Source organism: Aegilops tauschii, chromosome 1 (genome assembly GCF_002575655.3).
Source record: "Aegilops tauschii subsp. strangulata cultivar AL8/78 chromosome 1, Aet v6.0, whole genome shotgun sequence".
Taxonomy (NCBI): Eukaryota; Viridiplantae; Streptophyta; class Magnoliopsida; order Poales; family Poaceae; genus Aegilops; species Aegilops tauschii.
The window spans coordinates 154,772,537-154,800,198 of NC_053035.3; the positions used below are offsets into that span (position 1 = coordinate 154,772,537).

At 43.4% G+C, this 27,662-nt stretch overlaps 1 long non-coding RNA gene across 8 annotated transcripts; it reads left to right on the forward strand.

The window, feature by feature from the left end:
* Window positions 1-1,039: 1,039 nt before the first annotated feature.
* Window positions 1,040-26,301, forward strand: LOC109778253 (uncharacterized). 8 transcript variants are annotated; one of them, XR_012204365.1, is made up of 8 exons: window positions 1,451-1,652; window positions 2,221-2,322; window positions 2,801-2,925; window positions 3,735-4,000; window positions 5,882-10,039; window positions 11,469-11,671; window positions 12,791-12,893; window positions 26,202-26,301. It is a non-coding gene; the product is annotated as an uncharacterized lncRNA (long non-coding RNA). The 8 variants fall into 8 exon arrangements; XR_005769700.3 differs by lacking the exons at window positions 5,882-10,039; window positions 11,469-11,671; window positions 12,791-12,893; window positions 26,202-26,301 and adding an exon at window positions 5,014-5,494 and having other exon boundaries at window positions 1,040-1,652; XR_002236528.4 differs by lacking the exons at window positions 5,882-10,039; window positions 11,469-11,671; window positions 12,791-12,893; window positions 26,202-26,301 and adding an exon at window positions 4,686-4,997 and having other exon boundaries at window positions 1,040-1,652.
* Window positions 26,302-27,662: the final 1,361 nt, after the last annotated feature.

Here is a 27,662-nt window from a genome sequence, read left to right on the forward strand (position 1 = left end):
CTATATACGAGAATGTCGGTTCCAACTGAACCAGTTGGATTGCATGAGGGAAGGGTCTCGCTTCAATTGCTTCAGGGTAGCAGTACATTTTTTTTGCGTCGAAGTGTAGTACATGGAGTTAAACATGTCTAGAACTGAACTTTAGTAGCAGGGACAACAACATTATCTGAAAATACTGTCTAGATGGTCATAGAATGCCAAACAGTAAGAAAAACTGTAAAGAAAAGTGAACCAAAAGGAAGGGGCAAATTGTTTTGTAATGTGAGAGGTCCAATTGAACTCTGTAGTGGTTATCTTATTTCTATTGGTTCTGTGCTAACTTTGCTTATGTATGCGAGTTACTCTGAAGCAACACGATAAACAAGGTACATTCATTTTGGTCATGAAAATAAGGTCTACCTATAGCATAATCTAATTTGTGTATCTTATTCCCTACATTCATATTTAGTTTGGTCCATAAGTTTTCAGAGATCTTCTATTTGAAACAACCAACCCGTTCTTCTTTCAAGAATGTAGAATTTCTACAAGTATACTTATTTTCAATATATGTTGAAGAATTTGATACCAACAGAATTTTTCGCAACTAACATGTGCACATTTGTCATGGTTGAATTTCTTTTATTATTGAAAACCTAATATTCGAAGTGTATACCAAGAGTCGTGGTTAGAAGTTGAATGCTAAGGATTTGGGTCATAATAAATCAAATCAAATGTGATGATTTTTTTCTCCCGTTGCAACGCACGGGCTCTTTTGCTAGTATGTGTATATATATATATATATATATATATATATATATATATATATATATATATATATATTATATAATAAAGCACGGGTTGGGTCCGTCGGGTTCACCGTCGCAGCAATCTTGCAAAAACCTCCCTGTGATTTTTGACAATTAACCCGCAGTCTCGTCCCTAAGTAAAAAAAATAACGGTTCGACGTGAAAAAAAAAGTCGCCCGCATCCTCTCGCACCCCGCACGCCTACCTGCATCTCCCTGACGGCTTCGCCTCACCGGCGGCAGGCCACCCCGCCGCCCAACTAGCCTCGCCTCGCACCGGAGGCAGGCCAACCCTCCGCCCGACTCGCCTCGCCTCGCACCGGAGGCGGCCAGAGGCAGGCCAACCCTCCGCCCGACTCGCCTCGCCTCGCACCGGAGGCGGCCGGTGGCAGGTCGGAGCCCCCCCGCCACTGCCGCCATCTACCACCACCATCCTCGCCGCTCCCTCCCCTCGCCCAGCCATATCTAGACGCCTAACCAGGAGAGGAGGAGGGGGGTTGACAAGGAGAGAGCAGTCAGCAGGCGGCGGCGGCTCTGAGTACAGGTAGGCGACGGCGGCAACTGGGTAGCAGCGAGCGGCCGATTCATCTCGCCTTCATCTCCTTGCTAGCTCCATGTCCTTCGCAGGTTCTAAGATATGGCCTCTACTCCTCGACAGCCACACCGAGCGGCCCATCCAAGAAACCAGCCCTGCCGCCCTACTACTCCCAACCCCCCTGAGTCTCAACCTCACCGCCTATTCTGGTCGATGCTGTGATTGATAATAACCAGGAAGATTTCACTGCTCAGTTCATCCATTTGAATCCTTCTGCTGTAATTCGGTTCCCTACCCTTTCTTACTTGCAGGAAATTCAAGTGCAGTACACATGTGAGTATCTTCTCCTGTTGTATGCATGTGATCATTTGTTATCGCTGATTAAGAATCAAGATCCGTTACATTCTTGAATATTGAAGACTGTCTTAGTTGGTCCATATTAAACTTGATAAATACAATTTCCTTTTGGTTCCATCTGACAATTTAGTTGCATTATTGATTTGGGCAGTTTGCAGTAATCTTAAGCCGTCTTCAGATTTTAGCTTCCTCAATCATTCTGAATTATTTAACCTCAGTATGAGGTACATGTGTTCCAAAGATTAATCCTGAGAAATTTGTAGTTGACCGGTTGGGTCTGTTTGATTTCTTTAGTAAACTGCAGCGGCAGTCACCATTGTTCATGATCTATTCTAAAGCTAGATTATTTGCACTGCAGTATGTTTGTTACTTCAATCAAATAGTTCAGCCGTGTCTTATTGATCTGGACGGTTCTTATTTTAGCCTGCTCGGTCTCTGGATTATTTTCTGTCAATTTTGATGCATGTCTTTAATAAAATAAGAAACTGATTTTGGTTGCTAAAATAAACACTAAACGCTACTTGCTCATGGCGGCTATGTGTAGAAAGATGATCACAGTGGAGGAGATCTCGACGGTCGACGTGAAGCCGGGGCGGAAGAAGGGCACGAATATCACCTTCCTAGAAGGAACGATCTGATTTTTCTGGTACTGTTATGTGTTTCAAAAAGTTATTGGAATGTAATTTTTATATTGACACTATAATCTATGAAATTATATTTTCAGACATTTCACTTTTTGCATCAGCTGAGGCACATTTTATTTTCAAATAATTTCTGAAGTAAAATTTGTGAATGAACCGCATGATGTTTCATGTGTCTGAATTGTACTTGAAATAAAAAATTAGATAGCAAGGTCCAGAGGAAATGTGAGAAAGTTGTCCAAAAACTGAAGAAACTTTTTTATTTTTCTTCCCATTACAAGTTTGCAATTTATACTATGCTTTATTTTTACTATAACGTCAAATTTACCATGTTTTAAGATGAATGGTAAATCAAATAAGGAAATAAATTATGGTGCCCATAATTTATATCCCTTAGCGCTTCATCAACATGAGAAAATATTGGTTGATCCTTGTTCAGTCTTACTTGCAGCTTAAACTATGTTTACCAATCATTCTGTCCAGGAGGATCCAGACAGGGAGGTGCTTCACACCCTGCGTCTAGGCATGCACTGCAACGCCAACCACATGGCTAAGATGGCCGTTGCTATCACCGAGTTCCGCGCTCTCTGCTACTTCATTGAATCCAGGTTTGTGGACGCTATTTACCAGTTGGGAGAGAAACATAATTGATGTGTATGGAACTTCAGAATTGACACCCATGACCTATCAGTTCAACTAGAAGCAAAGAATGTTTGACATGCAAGGTTCTATCATCCCCGTGTCTTTCTGTTCCTCTCTTTATTCTGCAGAAACTGCCAATTGTTACTGTAGCTTTCATGCCTACCAGACGAAATCAAAGGCAGGTGCTTTGTTTCTCAAGTGAAGTAAATCAAAGTGTTATAGTGGAAGAATTATCCTAACATAAGAGCCTTATTTGTTTCATAAAAAATATGTACAGTTGGTTCGGACAACGCTTAATTTGATGTTGTTAGTTCGATTTGAGTTTCTACACCATGCCAAGAGCTTTAATATTAAAAGGCACATTCTCATTTAACAAGGAGCACTCCAAGTGTTAGTATTAAAAATAGATCATGCTATTTTCTGAAACGAGAAATCAGAAATCAATCCGTATGGTTCTCCAATTTCATGGTACTAAATTTAGATAGAGGTATTGTTATGTTAGCTTCATTTAGGTAACACGAGCATGCCAAGCTAGATGATATATAAGCCTTTAGATGTTGCTCTTCTCTATTCTTGGCCACATCTTCTAAAAACATAGATAAGCTAGTACCTCCTTATCATATTTTATAATTATCCACATCGTTGCAGAAAAACTCAACATTTTTTCCCATGCCTAAAGTTACCTGGGAAGATTTCTCTAACTTCTTTCAGTGTACTCTTGGCACTAACTCCTGAGAAGTACTCAGAAAACAACAATATATTTTTTCTTCACCAGATGCGGAAACTAAAAGGCGAGTACCATGGGATCATGAAGTATATAAAGCAAAGGAGGAGCTGTACCATCTCCTCTCCGGCAAGAATTTTTTTTTCGTTGGCGATTGAACGAATTGAATGCAAGATTGCATTGTTAGAAGGACGGAGAGTGGAACACCAGCTGTAGTTTCTCAGATCCCACCTTCTCAACTTGATTCCCTGTTTGCATTCGCCATTCTCAACAAGCACCAGGACATGGCTTTGGTTCTGCACAAACAATATCTTCAGGTATTTTCAGATCTTCAATAAGGATCATCAAGCCGTATGTTCTTTATCTAAACAATACACATTGTAATTGTTCCATCCATTACCTCTGAAAGTCAAGAATCATAAAAAAAGTCACTGGCATATATCTGTCACCAAGGAAGGTTCGTTAGACAGAAAAAGGATCTGTGGTTAACTCTGTCATCCTTAAGTGTGTTTGTGTCCACACCTGGTGAAGAACGGGAAGAAGATTGCTGACAACTGTTAAGAGAAAGCAAACAACTGAGGAGGAACAATCTTGTTTGTGCCTAATGATGGTTGCCTGAACCTGACACCAGATACCATGACAACCTTGAACCTGGACACCAGGGATATCTCCCACGGCGTGCCTCTTTAGAACAAATCCAGCAATCAACACCTTGTCAATTTGCTCCATGAAGTTCAGGAACCATCATTAAGCACAAACAAGATTGTTCCTCCTCAGTTGCTGGCCCTTTAGTCATAAAAAATGATGTGTTGTTGTGCTTGTTAGCAAGTTTTATCTCCCCCGTGGATGCAGATTTCAGAATATATTCATTTTTTCAGTACGATAGCTTGCAAGTTGCAACGTACCACAAAGCTAGCTATTAGCTGACCGATCTTTTCCGGTTGGAGCGTGTTTAATTTCCAAAAAAAAATTCATGCCAGCTTTCCTTTCTATTGATTTTAGTTACAAGAATTCTCGCCGATAGAATTGATCTGGGCCGGTGTGCTCGGACGGCAAGAATGCCTCGATGACCACCATGCCCAAGGCGATGTACTTCTCTGGCGATGGCTGTGGGTGGGTGTGGACTTGCTCCGATTGGATGATGTGTGTGCGTCGTGTTGAAGTTGAAGATGGACCATTGTTTCAACTCTAGACGACATGGACGGTTGAGCTTGATCACGTTTGTCGTGAATAGGTGGACAACATGGCCCCGTATGTTGAAAAAGAGAAGTGATAGCACAATATAGTGCTAAATGTGTGTAAGGATTTGTTTAATCGTTGCAACGCACAGGTGATTTTTTGCTCAATCGAGGCCGTAGTGCACAACCACTGTTGCGCATCGGGAAAAAATGTTTCCTAAGCCCCGGGCCGCTACGGGCGCAGGCGTCGGAGCATCGCATCACACAAAGAGGCAGAACCTCATAAACGCCATCAAGGAACTACAATCGGAGAAAGCCACAACATTGTCCAGGTCGACGCCAAACCAGCGACTCGAACAGACGGCGTCGATCCAGAACAACGAGGCACACATGGCAAGGCGTCGCCGGGGATTCGCCACAGAAGAAAACGGTGATCTATGCCGGCGCAGAGCAGCGGACGATACGGTGGTCGACGGCAGCATTTACTAGGGATAGTGAAATGGGGAACATGAATAGAGATAGTGTGTGCAGTTCGTCTTGCAACGATGGTGTCTTCTTGTTTGTGTAGGCCAAGTCCTTATGTTTGGGCCAAGCCCAAATAGTGAAAAGAAAAATTGAAAATAATATTTATTTTTTCAAAAAAAAAAACATTCTAAAATATTTTTTTTGAGAGAAATGTTCTTACCCCTCAAAAAACAAAACATTCCTACCCCTGAAAAACGTTCTTTTAAGGAATACATGTGTTAAAAAATGTTCTTTTTCAGAGAAATGTTCCAATTTCATAAAAAAAACGTTAACTCTTCTTGAGAAAGTGTTCCAATTTTTATGTAAGTGTTAACTTTTAGTAAAAATTAGGAAATTTTCACATTCAACCTGATCATCGACATTTATTAAAATTGGATATAAAAAAATGATGCACAATGACACATGAAGTAGGTGCTGCCCTTTTTTCGTCCGGTGTAATGGACTAACCGATGCTTTCATAGATCACCTGGATAATTGTGCTGGTTGTGTTTTCAGGGAAAGAACTATTGAGCAAGCTGAATTGCTATTGAATAATATATTGAGTAATGAAAATGATTGGACACTTCCTGAACCAACTCCGAAGCCAACTCCGAAGAAGAGGGGTATTCTATTTCTCAACCCTGAAGATATGCAAGAGGCAAAGAAATCTATGAAAGAAAAAGGTATTAAAGCTGAAGATGTTAAGAATCTACCACCTATTAAAGAAATACATGGTCTTGATAACCCGACATAGGTAGTAGAGGTAAACTCTCTCCATAGATTTGATGAAGGTGATATTCCTCATAATATGTCTGCTAGACAATGCTTGGGTGAGTTTGATAATTTTATTGTTAAACAAGAAAACTTCAATGCTTATGTTAGTAGACAATTGAAACATAATGCTTATATGCTTGATCACTTGAGTAATTATATGAATAGTACTGTTAATGATCTTAAGCTTATTAGTAAACATGCTTCCATGGTTACAACTCAAGTAGAACAAGTACTTAAAGCTCAAGATGAATTGCTTAATGAGTTGAATAGTAAGAATAATGATAACGCCGTTAGGGTTATGACTAGAGGTGGTAAAATGACCCAGGAACCTTTGTATCCTGAGGGCCATCCTAAGAGAGTTGAGCAAGATTCTCAGAGAATTAATACTGACGCACCTAGTCCTAGTAATAAAAGGAAAAAGAAAACTGACATGACTGTGCATGCTAGTGAACCTGCTATAGACACACCTGAGAATCCTAATGATATTTCTATTTCTGATACTAAGACACAATCTGGTGATGAACATGAACCTAGTGATAATGTTAATAATGATGTTCATGTTGATGCTCAACCTAGTAATGATAATGATGTAGAGATTGAACCGGTTGTTGATCTTGATAACCCACAATCAAAGAACCAACGTTATGATAAGAGAGACTTCGTTGCTAAGAAACATGGTAAGGAAAGATAACCATGGGTTCAGAAACCCATGCCCTTTCCTCCTAAGCCATCCAAGAAAAAGGATGATGAGTTGAGCGCTTTGCTCAAATGATTAGACCTATCTTTTTGCGTATGCGTTTGACTGATATGCTTAAAATGCCCCCTTATGCTAAGTATATGAAAGATATTGTTACTAATAAAAGAAAGGTATCAGAAGCTGAAATTTCCACCATGCTTGCTAATTATTCTTTTAAGGGTGGAATACCAAAGAAACTTGGAGATCCAGGGGTACCAACTATACCATGCTCCATTAAGAGAAACTATGTTAAAACTGCTTTGTGTGATCTTGGAGCCAGTGTTAGTGTTATGCTTTTCTCTTTATATCGTAGACTTGAATTGAATAAGTTGACACCTACTGAAATTTCTTTGCACATGGCTGATAAATCAACTGCTATACCCATCGGTATTTGTGAGGACGTGCCTATTGTGGATGCAAATGTAACTATCTTAACGGACTTTGTTATTCTTGATATTCCCGAGGACGATAGTATGTCGATTATCCTTGGTAGACCCTTTTTGAATACTGCAGGGGCTGTTATTGATTGTAACAAAGGCAATGTCACTTTTCATGTTAATGGTAATGAGCATACAGTGCACTTCCCGAAGAAACAACCTCAAGTTCATAGTATCAATTCTATTGGAAAAATTTCAACTATTACTATTGGAGGTTTTGAATTCCCTCTTCCTACTGCCAAAAAGAAATATGATATTCTTATTGTTGGGGAAATGCATATCCCCGTTAAGGTAACCTAGTGTTATTCAAAAATTCTCCGGTTTCATGTCATTCGGAAGAAGTTTGTTAATAAGACTTGATCAACCTTGTTAAGGGATTCCTTTTGATGAGCATGAGATGGATGAATTTAGAAGGCACAACTCTCTGTACCCATCTTTTACTTTCTGTTAATTAGTTTAAATAAAGCAAAAATAGTATTTTCTGTCTGTTCTCTGATTTATCCTTACAATAAAAAATGTCCCGAAAATAAAACTTCTCCAAATGCCCTGAAAATTGGATATGATTTTTTTAGAATATTTTAGAATTTCTGGTGCAAAGAACACACTAGGGGGCCTCACCAGCTGGCCACAAGGGTGGAGGGCGCACCCACCCCCTGGGGTGTGCCCCTGACCTTGTGGGCCCCATGTGGCCCCCTCCACTTATTCCAGCACACATCCTCTCCTTCTTCCTCCAAAAAAAAAATCATCCCATAGCTCAAACTCGTGTTCTTGCTCATCTTGCTGCCATTTTCATCTCGTTCTTCAAAGCTCGATTCACAAAACTGCTTTGGGGGATTGTTCTTCGGTATGTGACTCCCCCAATGGTCCAATTAGTTTTTGTTCTAGTGCTTTATTCATTGCAAATTTTTGCTTCTGTAGTGACCATGTTCTTGAGCTTGCATGTCAAATTTGTATGGTCCAAAGTTGTTTTGATGCATGATATAGATTCTAGACACTTGTAGGAGTAGTTGCTATCAATTTTGTTGAGTTTGGTTCACTTTTATTTTGAGTCACTAAAAATTTCAGAATTTTTTTAGAGAACAGAAAAATGTCTAGGAGAATGTACCAAGGTGGTTCTTCAAGGAAGCAAGCACCAAGGCGTGCTATACGCGAACCAGACTCTGAACTACCAAGGGAAGCTCAAGTGAGGCCGTGTGAATGGCCATTGGAGGAATTTATGGATCATGCAGGTTTCAAGGATGAATTCTATGTGTACGTACAAAATGCCGGCCTCGAGGATTTTTTAGCAGGCAAGTGCTTACAATATTATTATATCACTGATTCCTTCGTACGGAGGTTTGAGTTTTCATCCAAGCGCAATACTCATACTGTCCTGTTTGATCTTTATGATGAATCGTATACCATGGACCTAGAAGATTTTTGTGATGCATGCAAAATTCCACAATGGGGTAGTCTTAGTGAGCCCCATAAATCTGAATATAATGATTTCCTTGCTAGCACCATTGTTGGAGAAACTAGAAATATCACACAAGCAACCGTAGGGAGCATTCACTTTCCTGCCATACATTATTTTGCTCTCTTTATTGGTAGATGTATTAATGGTAAAGATGAACAATGCCATATTAGCATACCAGATCTTAGTATCCTCAAGTGTGCGGTGTTAGGTGATAAACGATATAATTTGGGGTCCATTATTGGTAAAAGGTTACATCTTAAATCTAAAGATGGACATTTATTTGGTGGGATCTATGCAACTCGTTTAGCTAAATATTTGAATGTACCTATTAGAGGATATGATATTGAGTTGCCACCTGCTTTTATGGATTATGAGGCTATGGTACGCCACAAGTTTCTTAAGAGGAATGAGCAGATCCTCCAGTACCGACTAATCTTTGATAGACGGCGTGCTACCCTTGTTACTCTTCCTCCTCCTGCTCTCTTCAACTTTTAGGCAAATGGAAGATACTTTATTACTAGAGAGGAGGCAAGCGAGTATGAGAGGACAGCTGAGGCTGCTCGTCTTCAGGAGGCAGCTCTCCAAGCGGTGGCTGCCGCAGCACAGTACGACCCCAGCTTCAACTTTGGATATCCACCAGGCCACCCATGGGCGTAGACCAACTTAGGCCAAAAGCCTAAGCTTGGGGGAGTACGTATTTCTCACCGACATTACATTCATGTTCACATACTCATTTCAGTTGTCGGTGTCCATACTTTTTCATTGTAATATCCAAACTAGTTTATTTCTTTTTTCCGCTTTCTTCTTATGTGTTTGAAAAACGTTAAGAAAAAACCAAAAAAATTAGTAGTAGTTAGTTTACTTTCTATGCATGCTTAGTAGTAGTAAAATTAATAGAAAACCCAAAAAGATTTCTCGTTCTTCTTTTGCTTGTTGGGAGCTTTCCCGTGTAAATACTTTTTCTCATTCTTGTTCTTCTTTCTTCAGAAAAACAAAAAAAAATCCAAAAATCTTTCAGTGTGTTTCTTTGAAATTCTTTTCTTTTCTTTGGGAGGAGAAGACCATGATGAAAATGTTGAGTGGCTCTCATGCATTATGGTTGATCTAACAAAGAGTCCATATTACCTTGTCTTCTCCTTTGAATAAATGTTTGCAGATTCCAGCTTAATCCAATGGACATGCACTATTATTATTATCCACACCGTTCATTCATGCGAGTGAAAGGCAATAATGACGATATATGATGAAATGATTGAGATGAGGAAAAGCTGGTATGAACTCGACCTATCTTTTTTTTTTTGTAAATATGATTAGTTCATCGTTCCTGATTCAGCCTATTATGAATGAAACATGTTTGCAATGACAATTAGAGATTATAGTTACTCATGCCATGATTAATCAACTAGGAGTTTATAATGGTTTACCTTGTGTGCCAACATGGAAATTAAAATGGTTGTGATGTAGTATGATAGGACGGTATCCTCCTTTGAATGATTCGAGTGTCTTGACTTGGCAAGTTGAAATAAAATCAACATAGCCTCTACGATATTTATGTTCATGGTGATTTATATCCTAGTCATGCTTGCACTCAATGTTGGTTAATCTCAATGCATGTTCATGACTGTTGTCGCTCTCTAGTTGGTCGCTTCTCAGTCTCTTTCTAGCCTTCACTTGTACTAAGCGGGAATACTGCTTGTGCATCCACTTCCATAAACCCCCAAGTTGTTCCATAGGAGTCCACCATATCTTCCTATATGCGGTATCTACCTGCCGTTCCAAGTATTTGCAAGTGTCAACCTCTAAACCTTCAAATGATAATCTGTTTTGTATGCTCGAATAGCTCATGTACCAACTAGGGTTGTCAATATCTTCCATGCTAGGTGGGTTATTCTCACGATGAGTGGACTCCGCTCATCATTCACGAGAAAATGGCTGGTAACCGGGATGCCCAGTCCCGTGCTCAAAGCAAATCAAATCAAAATAACTGCAAACAAAACTCCCCTAGGATTGTTGTTAGTTGGATGGTACCCGTTGTTTCGGACTAGCCGTGGAGTGTGCTTGTTGGTGGTGGGGAGTATAAACTTTACCATTTTGTTTGGGAACTGCCTATAATGTATGTAGCATGGAAGATACCGAGATCTCTTGGTTGTTATGTAGACAATGAAAGTATACCACTCAAAATATTATTTCAATCTCTATTTCAAAACTCGAGCTCTGGCACCTCTGCAAATCCCTGCTTCCCTCTGCGAAGGGCCTATCTATTTACTTTTATTGCCGAGTCATCATCCTCTTATAAAGATCACCAGTTAGAGAGCATCACTGTCATTTGTATGCATTGTTATTAACTTATATTGAGTATGACTCTGACTGGATATCTTTTACCATGAATTCCAATGTCTAGTCAGTCCTCGATCTTCAGAGGTGCTCTGCATTTATGTTTTGCGATCTCAGAAAGGGCTAGCGAGATACCATCTTGTTATACCATATCATGATTGTTTTGAGAAAAGTGTTGTCATCCGAGATTTATTATTATTTCTCGCTAGTTGATTATGTCATTGATATGAGTAAATGTGAGACCTAAGAGTTATTGTGAATATCGTTAGTTCATAATCTTTGCTGAAAACCTGAATGCTGGCTTTACATATTTGCAACAACAAGATCAAACAGAGTTTGTAAAAGTTTTTTCTTTATCACTTTCAGTTTATCAACTGAATTGCTTGAGGACAAGCAAAGGTTTAAGCTTGGGGGAGTTGATACGTCTCCAATGTATCCACTTTTTAAAACTCTTTTGCCATTGTTTTGGAATCTAACTTGCATGATTTGAATGGAACTAACCCGGCTGCCGTAGTGTGGGCAGATCCGGCCTCCCGCCGCCCACCTAGCGACATCCCGGTGACCCTCAGGTATCACTTCCTTCGAAACCGGCCTTGCTCTACTTCCCAGCTCCTGACGTCGCTACATTTGTATCTTTTACTATTTCTCAGGGCCCTACGTAGATAGGATCAATCAGCTGTTCGAAAGCCACCTAAGTTTTTACTGTTAAGAGGTGAAACTAGTTCATGCACTCGAATCTAGTACTACTTGGTTCAAATAGGGAAGAAATGGGGTGGGGGTGGGGGAAGATTTGTTACATGAATCTAGGACTTGGTCGAAAGAGGAAATAATGGGGGCGAAAAGTAGCAGAGACTGGCTATCCAAATGGTCTCTTGGTCTAATAGGGAAATAAAGGGAAACGCAGTACAAACTCAATATAAACCGATCTATTGGTTGAGAAAGGAAGTAAAGTGGGGATTGGGGGACAAGTCAACAGAGTATGACCAGCACTAGATTTTCTAGCCTCACACAGTATAAGGTGGCTATACCGAACAAAAACTGGACCAAACCAGATATCCTGTTCTGATGTTTGTTGCCCCGAGCCCCTCTTATGTAATGCCACTGGTAAAATGTAGCAATCGCACTGTTAAAAGGACACATTAAACCAATGTTGTTTTCAATGTAATGCCTCTAGTAATATGAATCAATGGCACTGTTTTTCATGTCCCGCTAAATTTCCCATTAAGATAAGTTGTTTATTTTTGCTAGAAATGCAACTGTCCTGGTCAGCCTACTCTCCCGTGCCCAAATACCAACTCTGTAGCAGTTGTTAATGTAATGTTGCTGGTAAAATGAAGCAATGGCACCATTAAAGTAATGTCGTATTTAACGGTTGTCATAGTTAATCCTAATGCCCACACTATTGCTGCTTTAGAAATGCTACTGTCCTTGTAGGATTTCCATTCAGATAAGGAACATGCTTCTTTTCATTTGATGTATGTTTCATCACTTGTTAGTCACCCTCCTTTCCACCTTTTTGTGCAAACAGAGATATGCATGTCACGCTAGATGTTAGTTGAACTGCACAAATGATATCCAAATTATAGTTGAACATTCCACGAGCTTCACAACAAACCTTGATGTTGCTCAATTTTATTGCAACTAATGAAGAAGAAGCTAGTAGCTCATGGGACATTGCTTCATTTTAGGTGAACTACACAAAAAGGTCCCATGAATTGAATCATCCATGTTGGTGACTGGTGTCACCCCTTCTATGATGGCGTTGACTGCAGATATGGTTCCCATCACGAGGTATGTTCCTTTTTGGTCCGACCATTTGCCAAAGATCCTGCATGTTGAGTCTGCTCTTGTGCTACTGTTTTGGCACTACCATGATAAAGCAGTAATGTTATTATTTTGCACCTTAATCTAGTGGCACTATTAATTTGAGGCAATGTTTTGACACCGCTAGTGCCACTAATATTTTTTATATATCGAAAGATGTGGCATCCCGCCTCAGAGAAACCGGAACGCCCCGTATTCCAGCCTAGAGATCGAGGAGAAGTCTCTGGAATACGGCACTGCTTGACATAGAACAAATCAACTCTTATTACAAGAATAATAATACAAGGGTCTGATGTTACAAAGAAGCACATTAGCACGGCGACACTACGCCTGCGATACTACACTTGCTCTATGCTAGCAGCGGAACAACTCGTAACAACAGAATACTTCTAGTAGCGGGACAACGACGAAGGTGGTGAACTCCACTCCGCAGGGACTCTGGTTGGGACACGATCTAGCTCGCACGAAAGGACACCTCGACAAACAATCAAGCAATCACGGCATCACCTGCAATCTGGCATGACACGCCAGGTCAGTACATTGAATGTACTTGCAAGCTCACAACAACCATAAACATCAAGGCAAGACAATCACATAGCATTTAACAGGTTAAATAAATTAACAACTATTATGATGAAGCAACTACTAAGCATGGTATGAAACTACTATCATATTGATAAACCAACATCTCAATCCCAATAACCATCGCGTTCTTGACTAACAGGCCAAGCAATATACCATTTCGATCACCTCGTGATCAAAACCAAACGGTGATCATTCATGTATCACAAATGGAACCACACTTGGTTCAACGGGTTACCTCGTAACCAAACGGTGATCATTCACGGATCATAAACGGAACCACACTAGGTTCAACGGGTTACCTCGTAACCAAACGGTGATCATTCACGGATCACAAACGGAACATCCACATGATCATCTCGTGACCACATCACAAACTGGATAATCATCCTCGTGATCATACCAACATCATCACCACCATCCTGCCAAACTGTATTGCTCAAAATATATCAACATATAAATCACCTATAAGTCATTCTGTCATGTGAGTGTTGATCAAACGGTGTGACCTAGTACGAACTTGTGCCCATGACCGAGGACGCGGCTATCGATAGATTAAACACACACACTCTACAGAGGTAGCGCACTTTACCCACACCACAGAACCCATGGCCTCGTGCTCCCATTCGGGTGGACCAACGGCATTCTGACAAAACCAATCTACTGCCATGACACTCTCCCGGCCACTCCGACCAACACCCCTTTCGGGTTTAGTCCTGGGTGGCCCCGTGCCTACCAAAGGCACCAACGGCCACCGTCGTGGCAAAACAAAAACGGTCCCAAACGAGGACAAAAAAGGCGCCTAACAACAACTACGGGCACACAAGATTATGTCTGCTTACCGGGCCAGGGTACCGCACGCCTATAACCTTCACTCGGTGGAGGCACCAGCGAGAGACATGACAATAGACCGCATTAGGGCCTTCCATAAAGGCAGATGTGGTTGCACTGGAAAAAGTCCGTTTCAGTGGCACCTGACCAACTTAATAACAGTATTAACCGATACTCCGATATCATCTATCAACCTATAATCCAAGTCATATCAATATCCAACCAATAATCCAAAGCTTAATATCGTCTTACCAAAATACTCCGAGGACAGCATAACACTACTATCATGATGAATCCAAGAACGATAATACTACTACTCAAATATTAAGAACTAACTATCCAACTATGATCCACATGCAAGCATCCTCTCCAACATCATACTCCAAAACATAATATCATCTAGCATCATGATGAAAATAACACTAGCCACTAATAATCCAAAGACAACATGACATAAAGTAATACTCCAAAATAATACCAGATTCCATCATGAAAATAATCATAATAGCCACTGAGAATCCAAAGGCACTTGTCCACATAAAATGAAACATAATCATCCTAAAACTCCAAGCAATATCATGGCAACAGCAAGATCAAAACAATACTCTGAGAAATGCCATGAACAAATCATACATAGCTAATGCAATATTTTAAACAAGTTCAAATAAATAAACCATGTCACTGCATTGCAATCATGCAAATGGAAGGTGTGGCTTGCCTGGGGTGGAAGAAATCACCGGGAGAAAGTGCGAGAAGCTCGCGGAACGAATTGCCGAAAATCTTTCTCTCTCGGAGGGGGCTGAATAAGGGCAAGGGCATAATGGTCATTTTCATAATGTCAAAACATGGTGAAAATGATACCATCGAAACAGGCTCGACGAAACGAAGAAGTGGGCTTTGGATTCACCTGATTTGGAGCTACGGGCAAACAGATACAATTGTTTCTCTGCCAGGGACTTATTTGTAAGAAAATCCTCACAAACAGGCCCCTGAGTGGAAAAACAGAAAACGTATTTGGCTGAATACACTTTCCAGTAAGGAAAGCGCATTCCTGGCTTAAGCCCACCGAAATACGCCTTCCGAACGAGAAAATGCATCCTCGTGGATGTGGTTCCACTTATCCACCGTGGCAGTGGCGGGGCCGGGCGCTGGGACGATGACGCGTGGGGCCCGCCGCATCTTCTTTCTCCTCCCACGCCTCCTTCTTCTTCCCCCACGTCGGCTCCTCCTCTCCTTGACAGAACACAGGGCAGGGGCGCTGCCGTCGCCGGGCACGGCGGCTCCGGCCATCTTCGGCCAGGGAGAGGACACCGGTGGCCTCGGGACAGAGGCCCTTACCCATCCAGGGGCTGCACGCATGCCGGGGAGCGCTGTAGCGGCGACAACAGGGAGCACCCGCGGGCGTGGTCTTCGGACAAGATGGGGCACGCGGCGATGTGGGCTCCGGCGACTAGGTGGTGCTCTGGTAGCATCTATGAGGAGTGGGAGGGCTCGGCTCGTGCAAATTTAGGTGAAGAAAGCCAGCGGCCATGGCGGCCATGGTGGTCGTGGAGGGCGGTTCGAGCTCGGGGAAGTGGTCAGGGGAGGCTAGAGGAGGTGCAGGAGGCCACTGGTGAAGCAAGACGGGGTCAGGGTGGCCTTATATAGGTGGGGGAGGGGTGTGTCGTGCTGTTGTCACTGTAGACGTGTGGCCAGCGCCGCAGACGCGTGTGCACGTGCATGAGCTCGGAGTTAGGCGACGAGAGGGAACATGAGGGAGAGCTCACGAGGAAGAGGCGGCCAAGGGAGCGCAGGGAGGAAGAAGACGGCGAGCTCCGAGCCAAACCACCACTGTTCTCCCGTGGGCGCGCGGCGGCTTGCGTCGGTGAGGAATCGGACGAAGGGGGAGAGGGGTCCAGGGGAACGACGACGATGAGGAGAAGCCAAGGGACATGCTCACGCGCGCAAAGAGGACGAGTGGGGAGCGGACGAAGCAGACACGGCGCCCTGGACGCGGCCACTGCGCACAGAGTGCGTGCATAGGCACGCCATCGTCGTAGTCACCACGTGAACCGGGGCATTCAATGCTCTACAACACCCAAAACGTTGTCTAGCTGATAGTCTTTCCAAGATAGAGCATTGATGAGGCCATGGCTGGATCTAGGGTGCTATGGTTAAATGGTAGTCATCGTCTGAAGTTTACCGCAGTAAACTTGGCCGTGCACTAGTGAGCAACAGGAACTTTATTGGAGCCAAAGAGTTTGTCTAGGGTGATCAGCTTAGGAAGGACTATAATCCTGTTAACTTTGAGAACATTTGGATCAAGGTTTAACATAGTTGCTTTGCAACTGACCAGATGGTCCAGAAAATGGATCAAGATGATGCACTCAAATGGTCTGGCCACTTGAGCTCAAATTTGGCAAGGCTTAGTGATTTGGGCAGATAAAGGTGCTGTAAAAATTTCATACCAATTGGATTCACCAAAATGGTACTTCCTTCACAGCTATTCTCTCTGTCTAGAAACTTGCAAAAATCCTAGAGAAATGTTGGCTTGATTCATTGGTCCCAAATTTGGTGGAGAGATGTTATAAGGGTAGAGCACAATCTGGTAATTTCTCAGAATTAATGAAGCAACATAAAATATACTGGCTTCACAACCTGAAAATATTAACATAATCAAATATTTGACCCTGTGCTCACATAGATGATTGGATGGGGCTGAAATTTGGAGGAGTGTGATGATATGAGCACATTAAGGAGTGTGCAAAATTTAAACTCATTTGGAAACTCCTAGCTAGTACTTCCTTCACAATGCCTTCTGTTTGACAGAAAGTTTGAAAAATTGCTAAAGAAGATTGGCTAGGAAAATAAAGTTGAATTTTTTCATGAGGCAATGATTTGGACATAGGAGAATGCCCAAAAGGTTTGGGAGCAATCAAGAAAGGATAGGTGGCACTTCCTTCAGAGAAAGGCACATTGGACAAAGATGAAGAATAATTATTGGGGAATTATTATTGGGCTAGGACAGGAAAGTTTGGGCATATTTGAGCAACATATGAACCAAAGAAATTATGAGAATTAATTGGGATTTTTGGGAGTGACAGAAATATAGGTTGCTTCACAACCTAGGGCAGACAGGGTTATTCCTTCAATAGAAAAAAGGAATATTCCTGAGAAAATAATTTTAGGGTTTGGGCTAGAATGGAAATGGAATGATCTTGGGAAAGTTTTGAGAATGATGAGCCACATGGGAGGGGAATGAGGTTGATTTCCCATGTGACAAGGCCACAGAACCACTCCAGAAAGAAAAATAGAGCCCAAACCAAATAAATCAAAAGAAAAAGAAAAGGGCCAAAAGCCAGACTGTTACAACTCTTACCCCCTTAAAGAAATCTCGTCCTCGAGATTTGGTTGCTCAGGGAACAAGTATAACTTGAGGACACTGTTTCTAACTCGGGTATCCATATCCTTTATTTATTGTTCCCCCAAGAATTTCAGATGATCAACTTACCTTGCTCTAGGGTGGTTTGCTTCACCTTTCCCAAATCCTGTCAGATTTTTGCTCATATACCAATTCCTTTTTACTGACGTTGATTTTCCATACCTGTGGTGATATCCAATGGATCTGAGCATAAGTTTTCTTTTGGTCATGAAAACCTTTTTACTTCTGTCATGGGGTTGCTTCAATTAAATGCAGGCCTTCTGGTTTCAATAAATGCTGAGAATTAATCATGGCCATCTTCTGACGGGATCTGACTGCTCATAGGTGGTACTGATTTATTTTGATTTATTCCTTTGGCTCGAGCATGAGATATGTGCCAAAGATTCGACTGCCTTTTGTCGTGAGCAATACAACGGTGTATGGAGTTATAGCTATGCCATACCTCAAATATTTACATCTTGAGAGTGGCCTGATAGGGGACTGCCGGACAAATGCTTTTCTGACAGACTGACCATGTACTTGATTCAGTCGGTGAGTATACTGGGTCTGAGCTGATTATTCAGCTTTTGATTTTTCTCATTTTGTCGGTATACCCATTTGGATTTTTCCACACTAACCATTCCAAGCAGGTCAGCGGGATATGAAATCCTTGTAAAACAGAGTAGGCCGCTGAGAGTATGCCTTTGTGGATCCATATGGAATTATGGCCTCCAACTGATTTGGGTATCCGGACCCTGATGGTCGTGCAAAAATCATCATACCTTTGCTGTCAGTCTCACCCTTTCACGGTTTTTCTTTGTTAGGATACCTTACTGAAATAACTTGGCCACACCTGTCCTTGATTCTTCGTATGACCATGGATGTGATAGTGCAATATTTTTGTCATTATTTCTTGTGCCTGTTTTCTGACATGGGTCCGCACACATACGACATATACCCGGGGTTTGTAGCTGTACGGAGCTCATTGCTGAGGCCAATCATACAAGAAGGTGACAAGGTTTTAGGACCTCTCCTTGTCAGTTGCGGGAATAATGATCTTGATGACCATTGTCAAGACTGTTGATTCTGTGATGTCATCCCCAGATCTTGTCGATTCTTGTAATCCATGAGATGTACTGCCATATACTGCCAACTCACCGCATAATCTCTGAGGACGGTGCAATAGTGTGGTACTGACGCAGACTGAGTGGCTTACGAGAGAAGCCATCCGAGTAGCTTGCCGAGGAAGACTTGTTAACTTCTGCTCAAATCTTTTGTCTCGGTATCGTGCAGAAGAAGGCTCTATAGCTTACACACGAAGCTTGGTCTAATTATTGTGCTGGAGAAGCCAGAGTTCCGTACTTGAGAAGCTTCTCCTCGGGTTTGCTTGTTGAGAAAAATTCATTTTTGTCTGTCAGAAGCTTTTACCGAGGTATCTTGCTGAGAAAGACTGGGTATCTTGGACCGGAAATTGTTCACATATCATGCTGAGGAAAATTGAGGAGTCTTGCATCATAAATTTCTTCCGATAACGTGTGGAAGAAGACCGAGTTTCTTACATCCAAAGCTTCATACTAATATGTAGACTGAAATCTACACACACGCCCATAATATTCTGTGGCTGATTATTTGCATGAGAAAATTTGTTTGACTGTCTTCCTTGAGCATATCATATTCTGACTTTATTTCGAATGATAACATATTCCAAGCATCATGCATTGTTGAGCCAAAATTTTGTATTTGATCCATACCTTTGACTGAAAATATACCGTTGAGCTTGTACCTGTCTTGTCTTGCTGCTGACTTGATCATTACTACTGTGAGGATTTTGTACTGATGTAGACTTGAGGCTGATAGTCAACCCAGTACGCCATTGGTATTCTGAGCAGATATTAATGCTATAATGCAGTTGACTGGGCAGACCATACTATTTAGCTGAGCTTCTTCCAAATATTCCAAACCCTTATTGCTTCTTCAAATCCGGTGTTGGTTGATGAGCAACTCTTTATAGGGGGAAAATAATGTAACACCGGGGCCCAAAAAGAAACAAGCAAAAGAAAACTCAACTAAAGAAAAGCACACAACAACAATCACTACACACTTCAAACAAAGTCACATAGTACTGCTAGTCACACAATATGCATGCCTACTTAAGCACGCAAATCTTGGGGGATCTCCGGTTCTACGATCTAGCATGCTGTGATGGTGTGCACGAGGACGAATAAATGTGTGGAAGAATTGGTGTAAACAGCGCTACACCAAGTGCTAGCTTAGCCAGGTAGCAACCTGGACTAGCTCCGAGGCGAGGACGCACTCGGTAATCATGTAGTGGGACACGAAGGTCGCAACCACCTTATTATCAAGTGGACGGAAAAAGATCCGCACTCGTCCAAGAAATAAGATAGCGGGGAAAAACTAAGGCTGCTGACATTGCCCTTTCTTGATAACTAAGATCATTAAGGGTTGCCAACACGACAAAATGAAAGAGCGATTCGGGATAGAAGCATGTCCATCATCGAAACGATAGGCGGAGCTGAAAGGAGGATATCAGCGAGATACCTGAGCACCATTCTTGCAAACAGTGTCGGGATCACTTGGCATCACTCTGCTGGGACATAAATGACACCAAACACCGAAGAACGAGCAAGAAAAGAAAACTGGAGAAATGCAAAGGCGGAGCTGTAGTGGATCCGAACCGATGCCATCTACACTCACCAGATTAAACCGTTAGTAACAAACACTAAGGCTATATGCATACTACGCAACAGACAAATGCAGCAACCAAATGCAACAAACAAACCAGACTCTAAACTACCGACTTCTACCGGTTTTTCCCGCTCGCGCTGACTAGGGCGTCCTACAGCCAGACCAGCTCTGATACCAAGCCTGGGGCACCCCGGCTCAGAGAAACCGGAACGTCCCGTATTCCGGCCCAGAGATCGAGGAGAAGTCTCTGGAATACGACACTGCTTGACGTAGAACAAATCAGCTCTTATTACAATAATAATAATACAAGGGTCTGATGTTATAAAGAAGCACATCAGCATGGTGACACTACGCCTGCAATTCTACACTTGCTCTATGCTAGCAGCGGAACAACTCGTAGCAGCGGAATACTTCTAGCAGCGGAACAACGACGAAGGTGGTGAACTCCACTCCGCAGGGACTCTGGCTGGCACACGATCTAGCTCGCATGAACAGACACCTCGACAAACAATCAAGCAATCACGACATCACCTGCAATCTGGCATGACATGCCAGGTCAGCACATTGAATGTACTTGCAAGTTCACAACAACCATAAACATCAAGGCAAGACAATCACATAGCATTTAACAGGTTAATTAAATTAACAACTATTATGATGAAGCAACTACTAAGCATGGTATGAAACTACTATCATATTGATAAACCAACATCATAATCCCAATAATCATCTCACTCTTGACTAACCGGCGAAGCAATATACCATTTTGATAACCTCGTGATCAAAACCAAATGGTGATCATTCACGGATCACAAACGGAACCACACTTGGTTCAACGGGTTACCTTGTAACCAAACGGTGATCATTCACGGATCACAAACGGAACCACACTGGGTTCAATGGGTTACCTCGTAACCAAACGGCGATCATTCACGAACCACAAACGTAACATCCACATGATCACCTCGTGACCACATCACAAACTGGATAATCATCCTCGAGATCATACCAACATCATCATCAACATCCTGCCAAACTGTACTGTTCAAAATATATTAACATATAAATCACTTATAAGTCATTCCGTCATGTGAGTGTTGATCGAACGGTGTGACCTAGTACGAACTTGTGCCCATGACCGAGGACGCGGCTATCGATAGATTAAACACACACACACACACTCTGCAGAGGTAGCGCACTTTACCCACACCACAGAACCCATGGCCCGTTGCTCCCATTCGGGTGGACCAACGGTGTTCTGACAAAACCAATCTACTGCCATGACACTCTTCTGGCCACTCCGACCAACACCCCTTTTGGGTTTAGTCTTGGGTGGCCCCGTGCCTACCAAAGGCACCAACGACCACAGTCGTGGCAAAACAAAAATGGTCCCAAATGGGGACAAAAAAGGCGCCTAACAACAACTACGGGCACACAAGGTTATGTCTGCTTACCGGGCCAGGGTACCGCACGCCCATAACCTTCCATCGTTGGAGGCACGGGCGAGAGACATGACAATAGACCGCATTAGGGACTTCCCATAAAGGCAAATGTGGTTGCACAGGAAAAAGTCCGTTTCAGTGGCACCTGACCAACTTAATGACGAAATTTATCCTCAAAATATAACAGTATTAACTGATACTCCGATATCATCTATCAACCTATAATCCAAGTCATAGCAATATCCAATAAATAATCCAAAGCTTACTATCGTCTTACCAAAATACTCCGAGGACAGCAAAACACTACTATCATGATGAATCCAAGAACGATAATACTACTACTCAAATATTAAGAACTAACTATCCAACTATGATCCACATGCAAGCATCATCTCCAACATCATACTCCAAAACATAATATCATCTAGCATCATGATGAAAATAACACTAGCCACTAATAATCCAAAGGCAACATGATATCCAAAGTAATACTCCAAAATAATACCAGATACCATCATGAAAATAATCATAATAGCCACTAAGAATCCAAAGGCACATGTCATCCACATAAAATGAAACATAATCATCCTAAAACTCCAAGCAATATCATGGCAATAGCAAAGATCAAAACAATACTCCGAGAAATGCCATGAACAAGTCATACATAGCTAATGCAATATTTTAAACAAGTTCAAATAAATAAACCATGTCACTGCATTGCAATCATGCAAATGGAGGGTGTGGCTTGCCTGGGGTGGAAGAAATCACCGGGAGAAAGTGCGAGAAGCTCGTAGAACGAATTGCCGGAAATCTTTCTCTCTCGGAGGGGGCTGAATAAGGGCAAGGGCATAATGGTCATTTTCAGAATGTCAAAACATGGTGAAAAAGATTCCATCGGAACGGGCTCGACGAAATGAAGAAGTGGGCTTTGGATTCACCTGATTTGGAGATACGGGCAAACAGATACAATTGTTTTTCTGCAGGGACTTATTTATAAGAAAATCCTCACAAACAGGCCCCTGAGTGGAAAAGCAGATAACGTATTTGACCGAATATGCTTTCCAGAAAGGAAAGCGCATTCCTGGCTTAAGCCGCACCAAAATACGCCTTCCGAACAGGAAAACGCATCCTCGTGGATTTGCTTCCACTTATCCACCATGGCAGTGGCGCGGCCCGGCGCTGGGTCGATGACGCGTGGGGCCCGCCGCATCTTCTTTCTCCTCCCACTCCTCCTTCTTCTTCCCCCGCGTCTGCTCCTCCTCTCCTTGACAGAACGCAGGGCAGGGGCGCTGCCGTCGCCGGGCACGGCGGCTCCGGCCATCTCCGGCCAGGGAGAGGACACCAGTGGCCTCGGGACAAAGGCCCGCACCCATCCAGGGGCTGCACACACGTCGGGGAGCACTGTAGCGGTGACAACAGGGAGCACCCACGGGCGTGATCTTCGGCCAAGATGGGGCACACGGCGATGTGGGTTCCGGCGAGGAACGAAGTAGATGGGGAGGACCGTCGGAGACTAGGTGGTGCTCTGGTAGTGGCTATGAGGAGAGGGAGGGATCGGCTCATGCAAATTTAGGTGAAGAAAGTAGCACCCCGATCCGCATGGAGCAGGGGGCCTTCGCACGTCAGCCCAGGATAACACCTGACGCACGACAGGTCCATGATACAACATTCCGGGTACAATAATATTCATCAAATACATGTGTATATGATTAAATCATTTATGAATACAATTATCTGGCATAGCCCTAGGGCTATACGGATGGCAGCGGAAGTCTATTTAAATGGCGGCGGAGGTCTTGGTTTGGCAGTGTCTCACTCTGGCTAGATGTAACACCCCGGATGTAACTTGCCATATTTGTAACTCCGACTCTTGCCATTTTCGGCTATGTGCTATGTTATTCCCTCCGTGGTCGGGTTTTGTTTTTTCGTTTTGCATTTTGTCATGTCATGCATTTTCATATCATGTCATCATGTGCATTGCATTTGCATACGTGTTCGTCTCATGCATCCGAGCATTTTCCCCGTTGTCCGTTTTCCAATCCGGCGCTCCTATCTCCTCCGGTGCACCCCTCTTGTTTTCTTTCGTGTGCGGGTGTCAAACTTTCTCGGAATGGACCGAGGCTTGTCAAGTGGCCTTATTATACCACCCGGAGACCACCGGTCAAGTTTCGTTCCATTTGGAGGTCGTTTGGTACTCCAACGGTTAACCGGGCATCCGCAATGTCCATTTGAGTGTCCAGCAAAACCCCCTCTAAAACCAGCCCAAAACCCACCAAACTTTCTTCCATGCTCTAGGTCATTCGATCATGATCGTGTGGGCGAAAACCGCACCTCATTTGGAGTCTCCTAGCTCCCTCTACCTATAAATAAGTGAGCATCCCGAAATACATCTGCAGTCCAACCCTAAATATTTTTCCCTCCGCGCCGCCGGACGCGTCCGCCGTCGGCCGGACACGTCCGCTGCCGCAGCCGGCCAATCCCGAGCCGCCACGTCGGCCGCCGTCCTTGCCCCGCCGCCTTCGCGCCGCCGCGGCCCGCCGGGCCTGAGGCCGGCCCGCCCGCGCCCCGACCGGGCCCCGCGCCGCGCTGCCGTCTCCGCCGCCGGATCCCGCTCGCCGCCGCCCGGCCTGCCCCCGCCGCCGCCGCCGCGGGTACTCGCGCCCCGCCGCGCGCCGCCGCCGCCGCGCGCCGGTGCCGCCGCCTTCTCCTCCCTCCGGTCCCCCTCGCCGCAGCCTCCTCCTTCCCTCCCGTCGCCGGTGTCCTCCGTCGAGGCCGGAGCCGAGCTCGAGCCGTCTTCCCCGATCGGATCTCGATCTGGATCCCTCTGTGAGCGTTGACCCGAGCCCCCCTCTATTTTTCTAAGTGTTGGATTTTTCTCAGCATCTTTCCATGTTCATAGCTCCATAACTCCGTGCATGTAGCTCTGATTTGCGCGTGTAATATGTCAAATTGTTCGTCTCGTGATGCTCTTCATTTTGTTCAATTGCACCATGTTCATTAGAGGTCATCTTGATTCCCAAATCTCTGTTGGAAGAGGGCTAGTTGCTGTTATCTTCTGGTTCTTAGCAGAACTTGGAGATTTGTCATTTTTGTATCATTTAATCTATGCATCTTATGAGCATGAGCTGTACATGTGTTTTGAAGTATGCCATGCCATCTTTCCAAGGGCGTATGCCATGTATTTTTGTGATCCCTGTGGTGACTAGCACAAGCATGCAAAGTAGGCCCCGTAATAGTCCTTGTCTGCTGTTATTTTGTTGCCATGTAAACTTGATGCTACAGAGAGATCCATGCATATTTTGGAGATGTTCATTAAGGATGTTTTGTAGCTATAGTTGTAATTAATCCATTCCTGCAATTGTTTGCAATTATGGAGTGCCATAGCATGACTCAATCTTGCTCTACTTTTGCTATAAAATATTTCTGGCAGATTCTTAACATGATATGCAATTTTGCCAAGCTTATTGTAGTTGATCCATACATGCTATGTATTTGTTCTTGCCATGGATAGCTTCATAAACATGCCATCTTGCTGTAGGTATGCTTGGTTTGTCATTCATTGCTCTGTAGTGAGTGCATCAAGCTCACAAAGAAGCCTACATATTATTATTTCTGCCATGCTCTGTTTTCTGCTGTCTGAAACCTGATAACGAAACTTGCTATGTTTACATGCTTGCCATCATATCTTCTGGTCCTTTTTGGGTTATGGTCAGTAAGGGACTTTTGTCATGTGCATTTAGTAGAACACTGCCATGCCTTGTTTTGCTATGTTAAGTTCTTGTAGCATGTTGATTTCGTGCTCTGAACATTGCTACCCGATGCTGTTTTCTGCCATGTCCAGTTTTTCACCAAGTCTGTGAACCTGTAATCGTTTGCACTTTTTCCATGCTTGTTTGAGCTTGATATGTTGAGAACTAGCCGTAGCTCAGTGTTCATCTTTTGTCAAGCATCTCCTGTAGGTTATTACCATGTGCTTTGTTGCTATGTTGGAGTGCTGTAGCATTGTTGCTTGTTGCATTTTAAGTGCTATCATGCTGTTAATCGCAGATTCGTGTCATTCTTGTTTTGCTTGCCATTTGCAAACCGTGCATCCGATTCCGGTGATCTTTATATCGATTTCGACCGAAATCATCTCATCTTTCCAGTGGCATGCTTGGTTTGCCAAGTTACTGCCATGTTCATCATTTTCCTTCCGGAGCACGCATATGCATCGCATATCATATCTTGCATATCATACATGTTTTGCATCATGTTGCTTGCGCATTTCTCGTTGTTGATTGTGGTTCCGTTTGTTTGTGTTCTTGTCTTGGGTAGAGCCGGGAGACGAGTTCGTGAACGAGGAACCTGTTGATACGCTTACGAGGATCAAGCTTTCGACAACTCTGAGAACCTTGCAGGCAAGATGACCACCCCTCGAAATCACTTCTATCTTTGCTTTGCTAGTTGTTCGCTCTATTGCCATGCTCCGCTACCTATCACTTGCTATATCATGTCTCCCATTTAGCCATGTCAGCCTCTAACCATCCTTTCCTAGCAAACCGTTGTTTGGCTAAGTTACCGCTTTTGCTCAGCCCCTCTTATAGCGTTGCTAGTTGCAGGTGAAGTTGAAGTTTGTTCCATGTCGGAACATGGATATGTTGGGATATCACAATATCTCTTATTTAATTAATGCATCTATATATTTGGTAAAGGGTGGAAGGCTCGGCCTTATGCCTGGTGTTTTGTTCCACTCTTGCCGCCCTAGTTACTGTTATACCGGGATTATGTTCCTTGAGTTTGCGTTCCTTACACGGTCGGGTGATTTATGGGACCCCCTTGACAGTTCGCCTTGAATAAAACTCCTCCAGCAAGGCCCAACTTTGGTTTTACCATTTGCCGCCTAAGCCTTTTTCCCTTGGGTTCTGCAGACTCAAGGGTCATCTTTATTTTAAACCCCCGGGCCAGTGTTCCTCTGAGTGCTGGTCCAAACTAGAGCCACTTGTAGTGCCACCTCGGGGAAACTCGAGGTCTGGTTTTAGTTGTACGTAGTGTTCATCCGGTGTGCCCTGAGAACGAGATATGTGCAGCTCCTATCGGGATTTGTCGGCACATTCGGGCGGCTTTGCTGGTCTTGTTTTACCATTGTCGAAATGTCTTGTAACCGGGATTCCGAGACTGATCGGGTCTTCCCGGGAGAAGGAATATCCTTCGTTGACCGTGAGAGCTTATAATGCGCTAAGTTGGGACACCCCTGCAGGGTATTATCTTTCGAAAGCCGTGCCCGCGGTTATGAGGCAGATGGGAATTTGTTAATATCCGGTTGTAGAGAATTTGACACTTGACCTTAATTAAAACGCATCAACCGCGTGTGTAGGCGTGATGGTCTCTTCTCGGCGGAGTCCGAGAAGTGAACACGGTTTCTGGGTTATGTTTGACGTAAGTAGGAGTTCAGGATCACTTGTTGATCATTGCTAGTTCACGACCGTTCCGTTGCTTCTCTTCTCGCTCTCATTTGCGTATGTTAGCCACCATATATGCTTGGTGCTTGCTGCAGGTCCACGTCATTACACCTTCCTTTCCTATAAGCTTAAATAGTCTTGATCTCGCGGGTGTGAGATTGCTGAGTCCTCGTGACTCACAGATACTTCCAAAACAGTTGCAGGTGCCGGCGATACCAGTGCAGGTGACGCCACTGAGTTCAAGTGGGAGCTCGATGAAGATCTTGTTCGTTGTGTTGTTTCTTTTCATGTTGATCAGTAGTGGAGCCCAGTTGGGACGATCAGGGACCTAGCAGTT